This window comes from Oncorhynchus tshawytscha, linkage group LG04 (assembly GCF_018296145.1).
Source record: "Oncorhynchus tshawytscha isolate Ot180627B linkage group LG04, Otsh_v2.0, whole genome shotgun sequence".
Taxonomy (NCBI): Eukaryota; Metazoa; Chordata; class Actinopteri; order Salmoniformes; family Salmonidae; genus Oncorhynchus; species Oncorhynchus tshawytscha.
In genome coordinates, this window is record NC_056432.1 from 12,880,911 (window position 1) to 12,899,779 (window position 18,869).

The following is an 18,869-nucleotide window of genomic DNA, read 5'->3' on the forward strand; positions in this document are numbered from 1 at the left end:
TGGGGCCGAGCTCCCTGCCATCCAGGAACTCTATATCAGAATATCTATATCAGAGGAAGCCCCGAAAACTGCCAACTGAGACAGCTTCTACCCTCAAGCCATAAGACTGCCAAATAGCCAGACTGCTAAATAGTCAATTAATGGTACCCAAACTGTCTGCACTGACTATCTTGCACTGACCCTATGCACACTCACTAGACTATACATACACACCATACACACACTCACTAACTAGACTACACATACACACCATACACACACTCACTAACTAAACTACATATACACACCATACACACACTCACTAACTAGACTACATATACACACCATCCACACACTCACTAACTAGACTACATATACACACCATACACACACTCCCTAACTAGACTACATATACACACCATACACACACTCACTCACGCACACTACATTGACACTCACACACATTACCTACACTACATACGCACACACACACTCACACACACCACACACACACACAACTTTCTGCTGCTATTCTGTTCTTTATTTTACTCTTATTATTATCTATCCTGATGTCTAGTCACTTTACCCTGCCTTCATGTACATATCTACCTCAAATACCTCGTACCTCTCCACATTGATCTGGTACTGCTACTCCCTGTTTATAGCTCCATTCTTGTGTATTTAATTTTATTCTTTGCGTTACTATTTATTTATTTTATTTTTAAACTCTGCATTGTTGGGAAGGGCTCGTAAGCAATCATTTCATAGTAAAGTCTACAACAGTTGTATTCGGCATGTGAAATGAATGTAGGAGAATATAACAGATTCGATCTGGTAAAAGAAAGTTAGTATTTTTTTTGTACCATCATCATTGAAATGCAAGAGAAAGGCCATAATGTATTATTCCAGCCCAGGCGTAATTTAGATTTTAGCAACTAGATGGCAGCAGTGTATGTGCAAAGTTTTAGACTGATCCAATGAACCATTGCATTTCTGTTCAAAGTTTGTATCAAGACTGCCCAAATGTGCCTAATTGGTTTCTTAATAACTTTTTAAGTTGATAACTGTGCACTCTTCTCAAACAATAGCATGGTATTCTTTCACTGTAATAGCTACTGTAAATTGGACAGCACAGTTAGATTAACAAGAATTTAAGCTTTCTGCCCATATCAGATATGTCTATGTCCTGGGAAATCTTCTTGTTACTTACAACCTCATGCTAATTGCATTAGCCCATGTTAGCGCAACCGTCCCACCAATCCTGTAGAGGTTAATAAAACAGTTACAGAGTTTAATGGCTGTGATGGGAGAAAACTGAGGATGGATCAACAACATTGTAGTAACTACACAATACTAACCTAAATTACAGAGCGAAAAGAAGGAAGCCTGTATAGAATAAAAATATTCCAAAACATACATCCTGCTTGTAATAAGGCACTAAAGTACAACTGCAATAAATGTGCCAAAGAAATTAACCTCAATACAAAGCGTTATGTTTGGGGCATCACTGAGTACCACTCTTCATATTTTCAAGCATGTTATGGGTATGCTTGTCATCAGCAAAGACTAGGGAGTTTTGTAGGATAAAAATAGATAGAATATAGCTAAGCACAGGCAAAATCCTAGAGGAACACCTGGTTCAGTCTGCTTTCCAACAGACACTGAAAGACAAATTCACCTTTCAGTAAGACAATAACCTAAAACACACCCCAAATCTACACTGGCGTTGTTTACCAAGACGACATTGAATGTTTCTGAGTGGCCAAGTTACAATTTTGTCTTAAATCGACTTGAAAAACTAGGTCAAGACTCGAAAATGGCTGTATAGCAATGATCAACAACCAACTTGACCGAGTTTGAATTCTTTCATAACAATGTGCAAAGATTTTACAATCCAGGTGGGAAAAGCTCTTAGAAACTTACTTAGCAAGACAAAGATGATTCTAACATGTATTGACTCTGTGGTGTGAATACTTGTGTAAATGAGATATTTCTGTATTTTACTTCCAATAAATGAGCAACATTATTATTATTATTCTTTTTTACATGTCATTTTGTCATTATAGAGTATTGTGTGGAATTCAGGCTGTAACACAATGAAATGTGGAATAATCCAAGCAGAATGAATACTTTCTGAAGGCACTGTATGTGAGATCATTGGCATGGCAACGTGCTACCACACACAGCAACACCAACAGTCATGTGCTCAGCCACCCCTGTAAATACAGGAGCACAGAGATGGCACTGTAGATGAGAAAGGTAAGCCTCCCTCAGCTGTATAATAAACTAGCCATTCTTTTTCATGATCGGAACGTCTGGGAATTCAGTGCCTGGAACGTTAAGCTATGCCACAGGGGATTAAGTGCAACTGTGTTGCCAAGAATAAACATTTATTGAACGTAACGCATGACTTTATGTTTTCATTATAAGGGCATAGATTTAACACTTAAAGCTGGAATCCTTCATTGAAGCAATAACAAAACAACACCCTGCCTGTGTTTTGGTAAAAAGCTGAGAAATGTAACCACTCTCAAATTCAAAGCATCCATGATTTCAAAATGATACTTTTAGCCATGTGTTGAGGCTATACCGTGTTTGTTTACATTAACTTTGCTTACAAACATTGGAGTATAACAAGTTGAACTGAGCTCATGAGGCATTTACAAGTTATATTCTTCAAGAATCAATGGGTATATATCATTAAGTTATAAGTCCAAAAATTGATGTAGCAACTAAGGATTCTAGCTTTAAAGGTAGAGTCAGCGTTATGGCGTAGATGCAGAAAGTAAACAGCATAGTGGGTCAATTTCTGCAACAACTAAGAGTGTTGAAGCACGAGGCTCAAGTTCTCCACTGTTTTGGTCCAGTGGCTACCACGTTGTACAAGTGTGAAACAAACCTGTGCACACACGCCGATACTGTGTGTGACTCTCGCTCATCACAATATCTGCAGTGCTGCACGTGGCAAAGTCATTTCACTGAGTCTACCTTTGACTACCCCATGCACGGTGACCAGACAATGTGTCCTGTAGGATGTTTCTTTAAATTGTAATTACTTCGCCACTATTGGCCTATTTATTGCCTTACCTCCTTACTTCATTTGCACACACTGTACACAGATTTTCTATTGTGTTATTGACTGTACGTTTGTTTATCCCATGTGTAATTCTGTGTTGTTGTTTTTGTCGCACTGCTTTGCTTTATCTAGGACAGGTCGCAGTTGTAATTGATAACTTGTTCTCAACTGGCCTACCTGGTTAAATAAAAGGTGAAATAAAAAATATATATTTTGGCATCACAGGTGATAGGCTCACTCCTTAGCCTTTGGCCTATGCACCCAATATTTCCAATGTTCTCATCTGATGCACAAAAAATCCTCTGGATGAAAATGTTGTCATTAAAAGGTGGGAATTAAGACCAACATTTAAATGCTACCCAAAAATACCCTCTACTGATTGTATAAGGGAAAGACTGACATCTCCTGGTGGACCTAGGTACTGCACGTTCCAAAAGAATGTAGGAGGAAAACATGTTTTGGTGCTGACAGGTAGTTCTGTCATTCTGTAGTGAAAGTCTGTTACTGCTCGGGAACAGCTTAGCTTACGCCCCCTGTTCCCACAGTCTTGTCAATGCAGTCACTCAGCCCTGTCCGTCAGCCGACACACACACATACACACGCACAGACTCACACACAAACCTGCACACGAGTGTACGCACGCACGCTCACACACACACACACAGCCCTCACCAGACACACGCACAGATTCACATGCACTCACCTGCAGACGCGTGTACGCACACTCAAATGGACGCACGCACGAACGCACGGGCGCACACACACACACACACACCCTGAGAAAGCGCTGCCCCCTTGCCCCCTCTGGCATGGCACAAATGGAACGTCATGAATGATGGGATTGGAATGCTGCATAAAACGGGGGGTCATGGTCTTACACTGAGGGCTATAACATTAGAAGGAAGAGGCAGTGCTTGTTAAGAAGGTGCCTTGTGACAGAACTCTCAAGTGGCGTCCTTGTTCCAGTCGCAAGAAGCACTGGACTTGTATCAGTGTTTTATTACTATGTTATTACAATTGTATTACACATTGTTATTAAATGTGTTTGGAAATGTCTCTTTGCTGCTGTACTGTAATGAACTGTGGGTTGAGAATGATCCTTGCTGGTGTACTGTCATGAACTGTGGGTTGAGAATGATCCTTGCTGGTGTACTGTAATGAACTGTGGGTTGAGAATGATCCTTGCTGGTGTACTGTCATGAACTGTGGGTTGACAATGATCTTGCTGGTGTACTGTCATGAACTGTGGGTTGAGAATGATCCTTGCTGGTGTACTGTCATGAACTGTGGGTTGAGAATGATCCTTGCTGGTGTACTGTCATGAACTGTGGGTTGAGAATGATCCTTGCTGGTGTACTGTCATGAACTGTGGGTTGAGAATGATCCTTGCTGGTGTACTGTCATGAACTGTGGGTTGAGAATGATCCTTGCTGGTGTACTGTCATGAACTGTGGGTTGAGAATGATCCTTGCTGGTGTACTGTCATGAACTGTGGGTTGAGAGTGATCCTTGCTGGTGTACTGTCATGAATTGTGGGTTGAGAATGATCCTTGCTGGTGTACTGTAATGAACTGTGGGTTGAGAATGATCCTTGATGGTGTACTATAATGAACTGTGGGTTGAGAATGATCCTTGTTGGTGTACTGTAATGAACTGTGGGTTGAGAATAATTGAGGCCATAGATTAAGGAAGAGAGTTATCTTATCTAAACAAAGTCAATTATTTCCTAAAAATACAGAGTAACATGTGGCCGTCACATGAACATAAGACTGGGAAATATGCTCTGCCATATTTGTTGATTTAGCTTCCTTCCACACACACACACACACACACACACACACACACACACACACACACACACACACACACACACACACACACACACACACACACACACACACACACACACACACACACACACACACACACACACACACACACACACACACACACACACACACACACACACACACTGCTGGAGCAGTAGGGGAGCCTTGCTGACTAGGCCACAGTCTGTCTATCTGTCTGTCTGCCTGTGTCTTCTTCCCTCTGTGCCCAGACCATGAATCCCTGACCCTGAGAACATTCACCCAACAAGCCTCCACACTGACACAACTAGGTCAGTATCATAGTGGGCCATCCAACAGTCCCCCAGAACCAGGGAAGAGATAGGCTTACCACAGAGTCAACTCTCAATTTCACTCTGTCAGAGCTTGAGGAAGTTTGGAAGTCAGCAGGGAGATAGTTTTTATTTTGTTTTGCAAAGGGAAGTGGAGTTTGCTGCTTGCTTGTCCTCAGGGAAACTTAGTGGTCAAAGGTGAGGGGTGAAGATGATGCTACTGGAGGAAAAAGTGAAGCTGGCATTCCTAAATACACACACGCACGTGCACACAGACACAGACACACACACACACACAGTGTGTGTCAGCCCAGCTGTCAGTAAACAGTATGCGTCTCACTAGTCCTAATGGGGACATATCAGTCTCTGCACACAGCACAACAACATAGCCTCTATGCTACAGAAAACACACTTACATTTGACCAGTATGTAACTGTTGTGGGGTATGAGGTTGTATAGTATAATGGAGGGCACCTCAGTTCCTTCTTCTGATGCAGTACTCAATATAATGTAATAGTTGTCGTCTGTAATGCTGTACTTTATATTGGTTGTTCTATTGTGTGGGCCTATATAGAACAGCAGATATTGAAGGCAAGGACTTTAGGTCCTACATACTTTCAGATAGTTTTGTTTGTGATATCCATGTCTATGCCTTTTGCCCTACAACGTTAAAAGTATGCACTGACAAAAGGCCTTTCTGCTGGATAAGATCATAGGCCATATTCACAAAGCGTCTCAGCATAGGAATCTTGAATTTTCTTAGGATCCCCATTGGCTGACACCATGACGCCAGCTAATCTTCCTGTGGTCCAACACAGAACTAAAAACACATTACAAACAATTACAGAATGACAGGGCCCCCAGTAGGAGAGCTGATCTAGGATCAGTTTGGATATGGCCCTGAGCTAGACCGCTAGCTAGATGACTATAACCCTCCTGTCCACGTCAGTAGCTGTGATGAGAGGTTGTGATGAATGCAGCTATGCAGGGAATGTGAAGTGACTTAGAGGGAAGAGGATGTGTTGTGTTTAAATGCCTTGTGTCTCAAGGATGTAAAACAGGCCTCTGATGATGATGATGCCAGCAGTGAGTTTTATCAGAACCCCCCACCACCACCATACCACTGAGCAGGCAGGCAGTCCTTTCACACCAGCCACAGCCCATGTACAGTCATGTGGCATCTCTGCTCTCTGCCATCACTTCTGCACCACTCCCTTACCCCCTTCAGCTAGATATGCACCGCTTAAAAGTAGCGGGTGGGGGCATGGGAGGAACTCAGGGGTGGGGGCATGGGAGGAACTCAGGGGGTGGGGGCATGGGAGGAACTCAGGGGGCGGGGGCATGGGAGGAACTCAGGGGGCGGGGGCATGGGAGGAACTCAGGGGGCGGGGGGCATGGGAGGAACTCAGGGGCGGGGGCATGGGAGGAACTCAGGGGTGGGGGCATGGGAGGAACTCAGGGGGCGGGGGCATGGGAGGAACTCAGGGGGTGGGGGGCATGGGAGGAACTCAGGGGGTGGGGGGCATGGGAGGAACTCAGGGGGCGGGGGGCATGGGAGGAACTCAGGGGGCGGGGGCATGGGAGGAACGCAGCTGTGAAACACCTCACAGTGCTCAAGTCCAAACACCTCACGGTGCTCAGGTCAAACACCTCACAGTGCTCATGTCCAAACACCTCACAGTGCTCAAGTCCAAACACCTCACAGCGCTCAAGTCAAACACATCACAGTGCTCAAGTCCAAACACCTCACAGTGCTCAGCTCAAACACCTCACAGTGCTAAAGTCCAAACACCTCACAGTGCTAAAGTCCAAACACCTCACAGTGCTCAAGTCAAACACAAGAAATTCCAGACATTGTTTTCTAGCTAAACTGTTTTTGTTTTGCTTCAGTGTTTGAAATGCCACAGCCCTGAGCACAACACAGTTAATAAGGAGTGAGTGAGGGGTGAGGGGAGGTAGAGGCGGAGGGGTTTGAAGTGGACGCTCTGAATTCTTGATTGCTTTGATGGAGACAAACTGCATGGAACGATGTCTGTGGATAGCCTGCCATGTGTCTGGGTCAACCCCGAACTCACTTACACACACCACCCTGTACTTACTGCTACAAGGGGAGCGAGGTTGCTCAGGCATATCTTATAGGGACACACAGGTCAGCAGAGGTGCTCCTTACAGTGTGGCTATGTCAAGTGGCAGTTCTAATCTCATTAAGGCTCCACTCAGCCGCTGTTCAGGGGCATAATTACCCAGGCCAAACACACACAAGTATGCAAGCACATGGCCCCACAACCTGCCTCTGCACTGGACGGACACACACACACACACACACACACACACACACACACACACACACACACACACACACACACACACACACACACACACACACACACACACACACACACACACACACACACACACACACACACACACACACACACACACACACACACACAGGGAACCTCTGTATGACACAGGCCAGGGACACACACACAGCTCCCAGATTTAGGATTGGCATGACAAAACTCTAAGGCCAGTATAATGATCAAAACATCTAGGTCCAGAGTGTCTAGTGTTTAAAGAGTAGAATCCAGCCACTTGCCATGGGAAGCTGTAGCATCTGTATCCTACTGTATGCAGAGAGGTTCCTGATACAAGCAGCCCTGCTTCTAGGCACTATATCTTTCCACTGGCCTGTTTCACCATCCACTTACGAAGCATTTGCAGCCCTGTGCTACTTGTGGGATTGTTGGAATGTTCTTAACCTGTGTGAACTTCGAACAGATCCAAACAACTCTTCACACTTAGTAAAGCTTGGACTGGGGTTGAGACAACACACACAGAGAGCCAGAGAGAGGTAATGTCGCACTGATGTTGCTTGACCTCACCCTGACCAACCAGGATATGGAAGATAATGGTACGATGCTGCTGGACTGGGACATGGTTGATGAGAAATTGTCCATAATGTCATACATAGTAATGAAATTATGATAGATCTGTATTTCAGTGAGCAAGACTAATACCTCAACAAATATTGCAGAGCGAGAGAGAAAGAGGATGAGAGAGAGGATGGGAGACAGGATGAGAGAGAGAGAGAGAGAGAGAGAGAGAGAGAGAGAGAGAGAGAGAGAGAGAGAGAGAGAGAGAGAGAGAGAAAGAGACCTTGGAGAGGTGGAAGAGAGGGGGGCTTTTGGCAGAACCAGTGGTCAGTTTTCCAGTAACAGCCTGATCAAACACAGTCGCAGGCCAAGTCAAACACCTCTGGACTTCAGCCTGATGGAGCTGCCTGCAGCCTGAGGCCACTGATCAGACTGTAACCACACTGACAAACACAGGTCCTAACACACTGCAACGTTTCAGACAAAGTCAACAGAACGAGAGAGAGGGGAACAGGGTCAAGAGAAAGAGAGAGGAGGGAGAGGAAGAGAGAGAGAACATATTGTATCACCAGACAGTCTAGCTCAGTAAGAGAGACCCCACTCAATTGAATTCATAGGGGCTTTTCCCACTGCAAACAGGAAGGGCCTTTGTTGTGATTACTACAAATAACTTGAATGTTGTTTGTTTGAACTGCTTTGCTCTGTGTTCTTCATACTCTTCTACACACACACACACACACACACACTACCACACACACGTAGGGCTAGCACAATTACTCTATAACCGTGTTAGCGACAGTTATGAAGACTGGCTTGAAAAATAAAATAACCGTCATTGGCCGTTTTAAATTTCCTTTAAAAAACAAACAGCTGACTGAAGACGGGACTGCCAGGCATTCTTAGGGTTAAGTCCGTTAATGCGGTAACATGGACTCGCAAGGCCCCCTTCCCTGCAGCAGCACACATAGAAATAGAGTGAATAGAATGGGCTCGGTACCTCTAACCCTGGCAATTTGACTGGGAAACACACAGTCCCAGTCCGTATAAGAAATAACATTGCGGCCCCGCCCATCTGAGGGGAACGTAACCTGTGGTTACCTAGGTTACCCCATTGACTCGCAGCAAAAACTTAACCTTTTTCCAACAAAATGTTCTTGTTTTCTGGTTGTTTTATCAATTACAAAACTACATTTAAGAAAAGTACAACATGTCTAAAGATGATTTTTTCAACATTGCCTGCTCCGAGCGATCTCACTACTTAGAACAACATAATATGTAGGGCTTCCCTCATGCCCCTTTTCATGATGATGCTAGCAGCCACTTGAGTGAGTGTTAGCTAATAAGCTAGCCAAAACTAGGAAAATAAGCTAGCCAAAACCAACAGCAAACAAATGGACTATACAGCTACAAGTAGCGAATGGAGTTACAAACAAACTGTACTAAACAAGTGAAATGTTTTCCACACACATAGCTATGTGTTGTCCACTTGGACACTGTCCCCACATTTCCCACTCTACACGGGCTACCAACCATCACCACACACTGTGACCACATGTCAAAGACCACGTCGCAGACACATAGACAGCGACAGACAGTGAGTGACTGGGACTGAAAAAAAAACATTATTGTAGGCCTAGATAGAGAAAGACCATTTAGGCTATGGTTGCAGTAATTATTTTTTACTATGATTTCATACACATTTGTATCTTTATAGTTTGCAGTTTGTAACCTATGGAATTAAGAAAAGGCTGAACAATACCCCATAGAGCAACAGTTACTTTGCTCTTAGGTAAATGATTAGTACATCTAGGTGAGATTAGTTGGATACCAGTGGAGGCTGCTGAAGGGAGGAAGGCTCATAATAATGTCTGGAATTGAGTCAATGGAGTGGTATCAACCACGTCTTTGATGTGTTTGATACCATTCCATTGACTCCATTCCAGACATTATTATGAGCCGTCCTCCCCTCAACAGCCTCCACTGTTGGGTGTGCTCTGTGCATCTACAGTACATGTAGTCACACAGGTGCCAATCAAAGCAATCATTAGAGTGTGATGAAATAGGAGCACACTATATGCACATCTATTCATGTACAGTAAGACAAGCTAGTAAGAGTCACCCTGAATGACCAGAGAGCTGGCTATTCATGTACAGTAAGACATGCTAGTAAGAGTCACCCTGAATGACCAGAGAGCTGGCTGAGCCTATTTCCAGCGCTTTGAAGATTTATGAGCACAGTCATAACTGTAATTCACACAGAGGCAATTATCTATATACAGTACGGTGTGACATTTGTCACTATCACCGTGCTATGCCCTGATACTTCCTGGTATGACATGCACAATAAGGCCTCCCCATCATGATACATGACATTGTGTTTTATTGTACCCAGGGGCCCCGCTTAGCTTTTATCCATTGTAATGCAGAGATGATAGTTGTTCCACAGTGACCTCCCAGTATTGGCTGGGCTGGGAGTCGACCACAAAGCCAGACAGAGACTGGGAGACTCTCCCACTCAGTGGGATGAAAGCGCCCCCAGCAACACGTCCAACCTGTGGTTTGGGTGGCTGACTAATTCACTATGGCAGTGATGTTACATCAGTTCTCCCCATTATAACAAGTGGCTTCTTTCACAAGGTTGATTAGGACAGCCAATCCTAATGGCTTCCTGGATTGCTTGCAAACATGCAAACTGGTTTGACCCTGAACAGCAACTACAGCGCCATGACAGTAGATGTCTCTGTTAGAGGTCGACCGATTCATCAGAATGGCCGATTAATTAGGGCCGATTTCAAGTTTTCATAACAATCGGAAATCTGTATTTTTGGACACCGATTTGGACGATTTTACACCTTTAATTAATCTTTATTTAACTAGGCAAGTCAGTTGAGAACACATTCTTATTTTCAATGACGGCCTAGGAATGGTGGGTTAACTGCCTCGTTCAGGGTCAGAACAACAGATTTTTACCTTGTCAGCTCGGGGATTCAATCTTGCAACCTTACGGTTAACTAGTCTAACGCTCTAACCACCTGCCTCACGAGGAGCCTGCCTGTTACGCGAATGCAGTAAGCCAAGGTAAGTTGCTAGCTAGCATTAACCTTATCTTATAAAAAACAATCAATCAATCAATCATAATCACTAGTTAACTACACATGGTTGATGATATTACTAGTTCATCTAGTGTGTCCTGCGTTGCATATAATCGATGCGGTGCGTATCGTTGCTCCAATGTGTACCTAAGCATAAACATCAATGCCTTTCTTAAAATCAATACACAGAATTATATATTTTTAAATCTGCATATTTTGCTAAAAGAAATCCAGGTTAGCAGGCAATATTAACCAGGTGAAATTGTGTCACTTCTCTTGCGTTCATTACACTCAGAGTCAGGGTATATGCAACAGTTTGGCCCGCCTAATTTGCCAGAATTTTACGCAATTATGACATAACATTGAAGGATGTGCAATGTAACAGGAATATTTAGACTTATGGATGCCACCCGTTAGATAAAATACGGAACGGTTCCGTATTTCACTGAAAGAATAAACGTCTTATTTTTGAGATGATCATTTCCGGATTTGACCATATTAATGACCTAAGGCTCTTATTTCTGTGTGTTAACATGTTATAACTAAGTCTATGATTTGATAGAGCAGTCTGACTGAGCGATGGTAGGCACCAGCAGGCTCGTAAGCATTCATTCAAACAGCACTTTCGTGCGTTTGCCAGCAGCTGTTTATGACTTCAAGCCTATCAACTCCCGAGATTAGGCTGGTGTAACCGATGTGAAATGGCTAGCTAGTTAACGGGGTGCGCGCTAATAGCGTTTCAAACGTCACTCGCTCTGAGACTTGGAGTGGTTGTTCCCCTTGCTCTGCATGGGTAACGCTGCTTCGAATGTGGCTGTTGTCGATGTGTTCCTGGTTCGAGCCCAGGTAGGAGCGAGGAGAGGGACGGAAGCTAAACTGTTACACTGGCAATACTAAAGTGCCTATAAGAACATCCAATAGTCAAAGATTAATGAAATACACATGGTATAGAGAGAAATAGTCCTATAATTCCTATAATAACTACAACCTAAAACTTCTTACCTGGGAATATTGAAGACTCATGTTAAAAGGAACTACCAGCTTTCATATGTTCTCATGTTCTGAACAAGGAACTTAAACGTTAGCTTTCTTATATGGCACTTTTACTTTCTTCTCCAACACTTTGTTTTTACATTATTTAAACCCTATTGAACATGTTTCATTATTTATTTGAGGCTAAATGTATTTTATTGATGTATTATATTAAGTTAAAATAAGTGTTCATTCAGTATTGTTGTAATTGTGATTATTACAAATAAATAAATAAAAAATCGTCCGATTAATCGTATCGGCTTTTTTTGGTCCTCCAATAAACGGTATCGGTGTTGAAAAATCATAATCGGTCGACCTCTAGTCTCTGTAAAACATCCAGGTCAAACTAGGTGTGAGGCTGTGTGTGTGTGTGGGCGTGCATGTGCCATTTAAAATCCAGTTTAGTTTCTATCTCTGGCAGCTGAATATGGCCAATGTCTTTTCGATGCTGCTTGGTCATAATTGCCAACCTCCTTAGTGAAGAACAGGGTGGCCAATACAATACTATCTAGCCTACTGGCCAATACAATACTATCTAGCCTACTGGCCAATAAAATATTATCTAGTCTACTGGCAAATACAATACTATCTAGCCTACTGGCCAATACAATACTATCTAGCCTACTGGCCAATACAATACTATCTAGCCTACTGGCCAATAAAATACTATCTAGCCTACTGGCCAATAAAATACTATCTAGCCTACTGGCCAATAAAATACTATCTAGCCTACTGGCAAATACAATACTATCTAGCCTACTGGCCAATAAAATATTATCTAGTCTACTGGCAAATACAATACTATCTAGCCTACTGGCCAATACAATACTATCTAGCCTACTGGCCAATACAATACTATCTAGCCTACTGGCCAATAAAATACTATCTAGCCTACTGGCCAATAAAATACTATCTAGCCTACTGGCCAATAAAATACTATCTAGCCTACTGGCCAATAAAATACTATCTAGCCTACTGGCCAATAAAATACTATCTAGCCTACTGGCCAATAAAATACTATCTAGCCTACTGGCAAATACCATACAATTTAACATACTGGCACCTACAATATTATCTAGCACAGGGGTCTTCAACATTTTCTTGCCCATGGACCCCTCCCAGGCAAACTGGAGACTCAGGAACTGGAGACTCAGGTACCCATATCATGCATTAGCAAAACTTAGATTTTTCACGTTTCTTGTCTTATCATCAGGTGAATGATAATGGCAAGGAGAAGTAATCCACATTTTTAAATTAATAGATTTGGTAGATAGTTTTTCATTATTTTGACCTCCTCACATTATAATTGGAAGATGAAGTGCAAACTCTAACATACCAGCCGCCAGAGGCATTTGCTGCACTGCTAGCCTATTGGTGGATGCTTTTCGAAAGCCTATGTCAGATACTACATGGCTCCGAATACTGTAATTAGCTCAATATTAGGAGTTGAGAAATCATTAGAAAGAAGATATTCTCTTATTTTCTACTGTAGGTATATAATGCAAAGGCTGTTTATTCTGATGATGCTAACGATATTAATAAAAACATGAAACATTTCTTTCTATATTTTTTCTCGGCCCCCTGCAGTACCTTGGACCTCTGGTTAAATATCCCGATCTAACAAACTGCCCAGTACAGTACTATCGAGCCTACTAGCAACTACAATACTATCTAGCCTATTGGCACAGGCATCAATGTCAAACACATAGAAAATGAGAGCTTATAATTTTATGATTTTATTAGGATCACCAATAGCAACAGATAGTCTTCCTGGGGTCCGACACGTAACACAAAATATATTACAAACAAAAATACTATATAATTGACATATATTTAAAACATTAACATAGAAATGACAGACATACAACTATAAGAGCTATAAGATCTGTAGAGAAAGTGTAAAAGGAATTCATAACAAATCACTCCTCAATTTCTGGTACTGTCTTTTCAATATACTGTCTTTTCAATACTGTCTTTTCAATTGGTTTCTCTCTCTCTCACACACACACACGCACACGCACACGCACAAACTCCGCTGGCGACGGAGGTGCTAATGGTGTTTCTTAATTCAGATTTAATGAAACCCACAGCCACTGGAGGAGTGTGATGTGGGATGTTATTAAAGGAAGGCAGGAAGCAGAGAGATGCAAGGAGACACCAGAGAATACTGGAGAGTCTGAACATAACAGGCATGGCTAGTGTGTGTGTCTGACCAAAAAGGCATAGTATCATCTAAACAACAAAATAAAAAATACACACACATAAGCATGTACACACTTTGTGGGAAAAACAACAGATTTTTATCTTGTCAGCTCAGGGATTTGAACTTGCAACCTTTTGGTTACTAGTCCAACGCTCTAACCACTAGGCTATGCTGCCTTTTTGAACCCAAGTTGAACCACTCTGTTATGTTTCCCTTGTCCAGACGCTGTTCGTGTTTTGTTTCATGTCCGCTATTCATTACATGTTCATTCCCTGTACTTGCTTCTCGTCTCCAAGCGTCTGTCCTTACACATTCAAGGGTTTTTCTTTATTTTCTACATTGTACAATAATAGTGACAATATCAACACTATGAAATAACATATATGAAATCATTGGAGTAACCAAAACAGTGTTAAACAAATCTAAATAAATGTTATATTTCAGATTCTTCAAATTAGCCACTTTGCCTTGATGACAGCTTTGCATACTCTTGGCATTCTCGAAACCAGTTTCACCTGGAATGCTTTTCCAACTGTCTTGAAGGAGTTCCCATATATGCTGAGCACTTGTTGGCTGCTTTTTCTTCACTCTGCGGTCCAACTCATCCCAAACCATCTCAATTGGGTTGACGTCGGGTGATTGTGGAGGCCAGGTCATCTGATGCAGCACTCCATCACAGTCCTTCTTGGTCAAATAGCCCTTACACAACCTGGAGGTGTCATTGTCCTGTTGAAAAACAAATGATAGTCCCACTAAGCGCAAACCAGATGGGATGGCGTATTGCTGCAGAATGCTGTGGTAGCCATGCTGGTTACGTGTGCCTTGAATTCTAAATAAATCACTGACAGTGTCACCAGCAAAGCACCCCCACACCATCACACCTCCTCCTCCATGCTTCATGGTGGAAACTACACGTGTGGAGATCATCCGTTCACCTACTCTGCGTCTCACAAAGACACGGTGGTTGGAAACAAAAATCTCAAATTTGGACTCATCAGACCAAAGGACAGATTTCCACTGGTCGAATGTCCATTTCTCATGTTTCTTGGCCAAAGCAAGTCTCTTCTGCTTATTGGTGTCCTTTAGTGGTGGTTTCTTTGCAGCAATTCGACCATGAAGGCTTGATTCACACAGTCTCACATTCTGTGTGGTGTGGGGGCTGTGCTTTGGCAAAGTGGGTGGGGTTATATCCTTCCTGTTTGGCCCTGTCCGGGGGTGTCCTCGGATGGGGCCCCAGTGTCTCCTGACCCCTCCTGTCTCAGCCTCCAGTATTTATGCTGCAGTAGTTTATGTGTCGGGGGGCTAGGGTCAGTTTGTTATATCTGGAGTACTTCTCCTGTCCTATTCGGTGTCCTGTGTGAATCTAAGTGTGCGTTCTCTAATTCTCTCCTTCTCTCTTTCTTTCTCTCTCTCGGAGGACCTGAGCCCTAGGACCATGCCCCAGGACTACCTGACATGATGACTCCTTGCTGTCCCCAGTCCACCTGGCCGTGCTGCTGCTCCAGTTTCAACTGTTCTGCCTTATTATTATTCGAACATGCTGGTCATTTATGAACATTTGAACATCTTGGCCATGTTCTGTTATAATCTCCACCCGGCACAGCCAGAAGAGGACTGGCCACCCCACATATGCTCTCTCTAATTCTCTCTTTCTTTCTCTCTCTCGGAGGACCTGAGCCCTAGGACCATGCCCCAGGACTACCTGACATGATGACTCCTTGCTGTCCCCAGTCCACCTGGCCGTGCTGCTGCTCCAGTTTCAACTGTTCTGCCTTATTATTATTCGACCATGCTGGTCATTTATGAACATTTGAACATCTTGGCCATGTTCTGTTAAAATCTCCACCCGGCACAGCCAGAAGAGGACTGGCCACCCCACATAGCCTGGTTCCTCTCTAGGTTTCTTCCTAGGGAGTTTTTCCTAGCCACCGTGCTTCTACACCTGCATTGCTTGCTGTTTGGGGTTTTAGGCTGGGTTTCTGTACAGCACTTTGAGATATCAGCTGATGTACGAAGGGCTATATAAATAAATTTGATTTGATAGGCACATCTGTTAATTGAAATGCATTCCAGGTGACAACCTCATGGTGGTTGAGAGAATGCCAAGAGTGTGCAAAGCTGTATTCAAGGCAACGGGTGGCTACTTTGAAGAATCTCAAATATAAATATATTTTGATTTGTTTAACACTTTTTTGGTTACTACATGATTCCATGTGTTATCTCCATAGGAAAAGAGGCCCATTATCAGCAACCATCACTCCTGTGTTCCAATGGCACGTTGTGTTAGCTAATCCAAGTTTATATTTTTAAAAGGCTAATTGATCATTAGAAAACCCTTTTGCAATTATGTTAGCACAGCTGAAAACTGTTGTCTGTTTAAAGAAGCAATAAAACTGATGTTCACATCAGGTGCAATGACCGAAATATGTATTTTTCGGTCATTGATTATACAGCCGAATTTAAGCTGCACATACACTCTCAGTAAAGTAAGAGTTATATCACAATAATAATATTTCAAGCCTCTTAATATAGGAAAAAGGAGTCAACTGAAGAACACAGCAGAATATTTTTTTATTGCTCCACTCAGCCACAAGCACTTATGTTAGATTTCTTTCAAACTTCAAAACTGTCAATAACAATGTTCAAAGTGGTCAAAATCATAGAAGAAACCAACAGACCACTTCAACCACAATAACATTTTCAGTAATGGTTCCAGAAAAAACAATTCTGGCTTTGTTCTGGCTATGTTGTTCTTTCTCTACCTTAGTTGAATGCACTGACTGTAAGTCGCTCTGGATAAGAGCATCTGCTGAATGACCAAAATGGAAATGTAAAAGCAAATACTTGCAAAGCATGCTGGGTATTATTCTAATATTTAGGAACCCCTGCTCTACTGTACTATACCGTGCTGTCCAAATTTGTGAACCATAGACATCTATGATTCATTCAGACCAAATCTACCAAAATTCAGACCAAATCTAAACCAAATATAGATGTCTATGTTTGGGCTAAATCTAGTCCGGACCGGACGTCTGTGGGCATTGAAATCAAGGCTGGACTGCACCAAAAAAAGACGGTTGGTCCGGATAGGACCAAAAAAAGACGGTTGGTCCGGATAGGACCAAAAAAAGACTGTTGGTCCGGATAGGACCAAAAAAAGACGGTTGGTCCGGATAGGACCAAAAAAAGACGGTTGGTCCGGATAGGACCAAAAAAAGACGGTTGGTCCGGATAGGACCAAAAAAAGACGGTTGGTCCGGATAGGACCAAAAAAAGACGGTTGGTCCGGATAGGACCAAAAAAAGACTGTTGGTCCGGATAGGACCAAAAAAAGACGGTTGGTCCGGATAGGACCAAAAAAAGACGGTTGGTCCGGATAGGACCAAAAAAAGACGGTTGGTCCGGACAGGACCAAAAAATGGCTGGTCCGGACAGGACCAAAAAAAAAAATAAAGATGGCTTAGTAGGAAGGATGTTGTAAATCTTAAAACTTTACTTTTTTGGCCAGGTCATCTTGGTACATTTACATCAATAGTAGGAAGTGGTAAAATAAAATAAATGTTGTAAATCTTAGAAACTTTGTGTGCTGCATCCCACACAGTAGTGATTTTGTGACAACAGGTCTCTCTCATGAGACTCCCCCCCCCACACACACACACACACAGTCATATGACTGAAGTGCTATGTCTCCCAGGGGGATCAGCTTTCCAACACAAACATGAGAACAGCAGCAGACGCTACAGAATGGCACCTCCAGATCAAATCCCTGACACACACTCCAAAATACAAACATAGTCACAGTGACGTACTGTGTAGATATAAGATCTTAACTTGAGCCAGCTTGCTACAGCAAAAAAAATATCCTGCAGGAAGAGAAAATACTAATTATGGAATTTACTAACTTCAGAAGCCTTTTTATAAAACCTCAAATAGAGTTTTGAATTTCCTGCATCCTGTGACAGGGTGATCAAATTAAGATCCTACATCTCAATTTGCAGTCTCATAATGCTATTCTACATATTTTTGTCATTAAGGCTGTGAGAAAATGTTGCATGTGCCATGGGTATGAGAACATTTGTGAGAAAACAGTCCAAATCTGCTGTTGTGTTTTAGGTGGGTTTTTATTTTATTTACATTTAATCTGTTATTTTACCAGGTAAATTGACTGAGAAGACATTCTCATTTGAAGGCAACAACCTGGGGAATAGTTACAGGGCAGAGGAGGGGGATGAATGAGTCAATTGTAAACTGGGGATTATTAGGTGAGCTATTAGGTGAGATGGTTTGAGGGCCAGATTGGGAATTTAGCCAGGACACCAGGGTTAACACCCCTACGATAAGTGCCATGGGATCTTTAATGACCTCAGAGAGTCAGGACACCGGTTTAACGTCCCATCCAAAAGACAGCACCCTACACAGGGCAGTGTCCCCAATCACTGCCCTGGGGCATTGGGATATATATTTTTTTTTAGACCAGAGGAAAGAGTGCCTC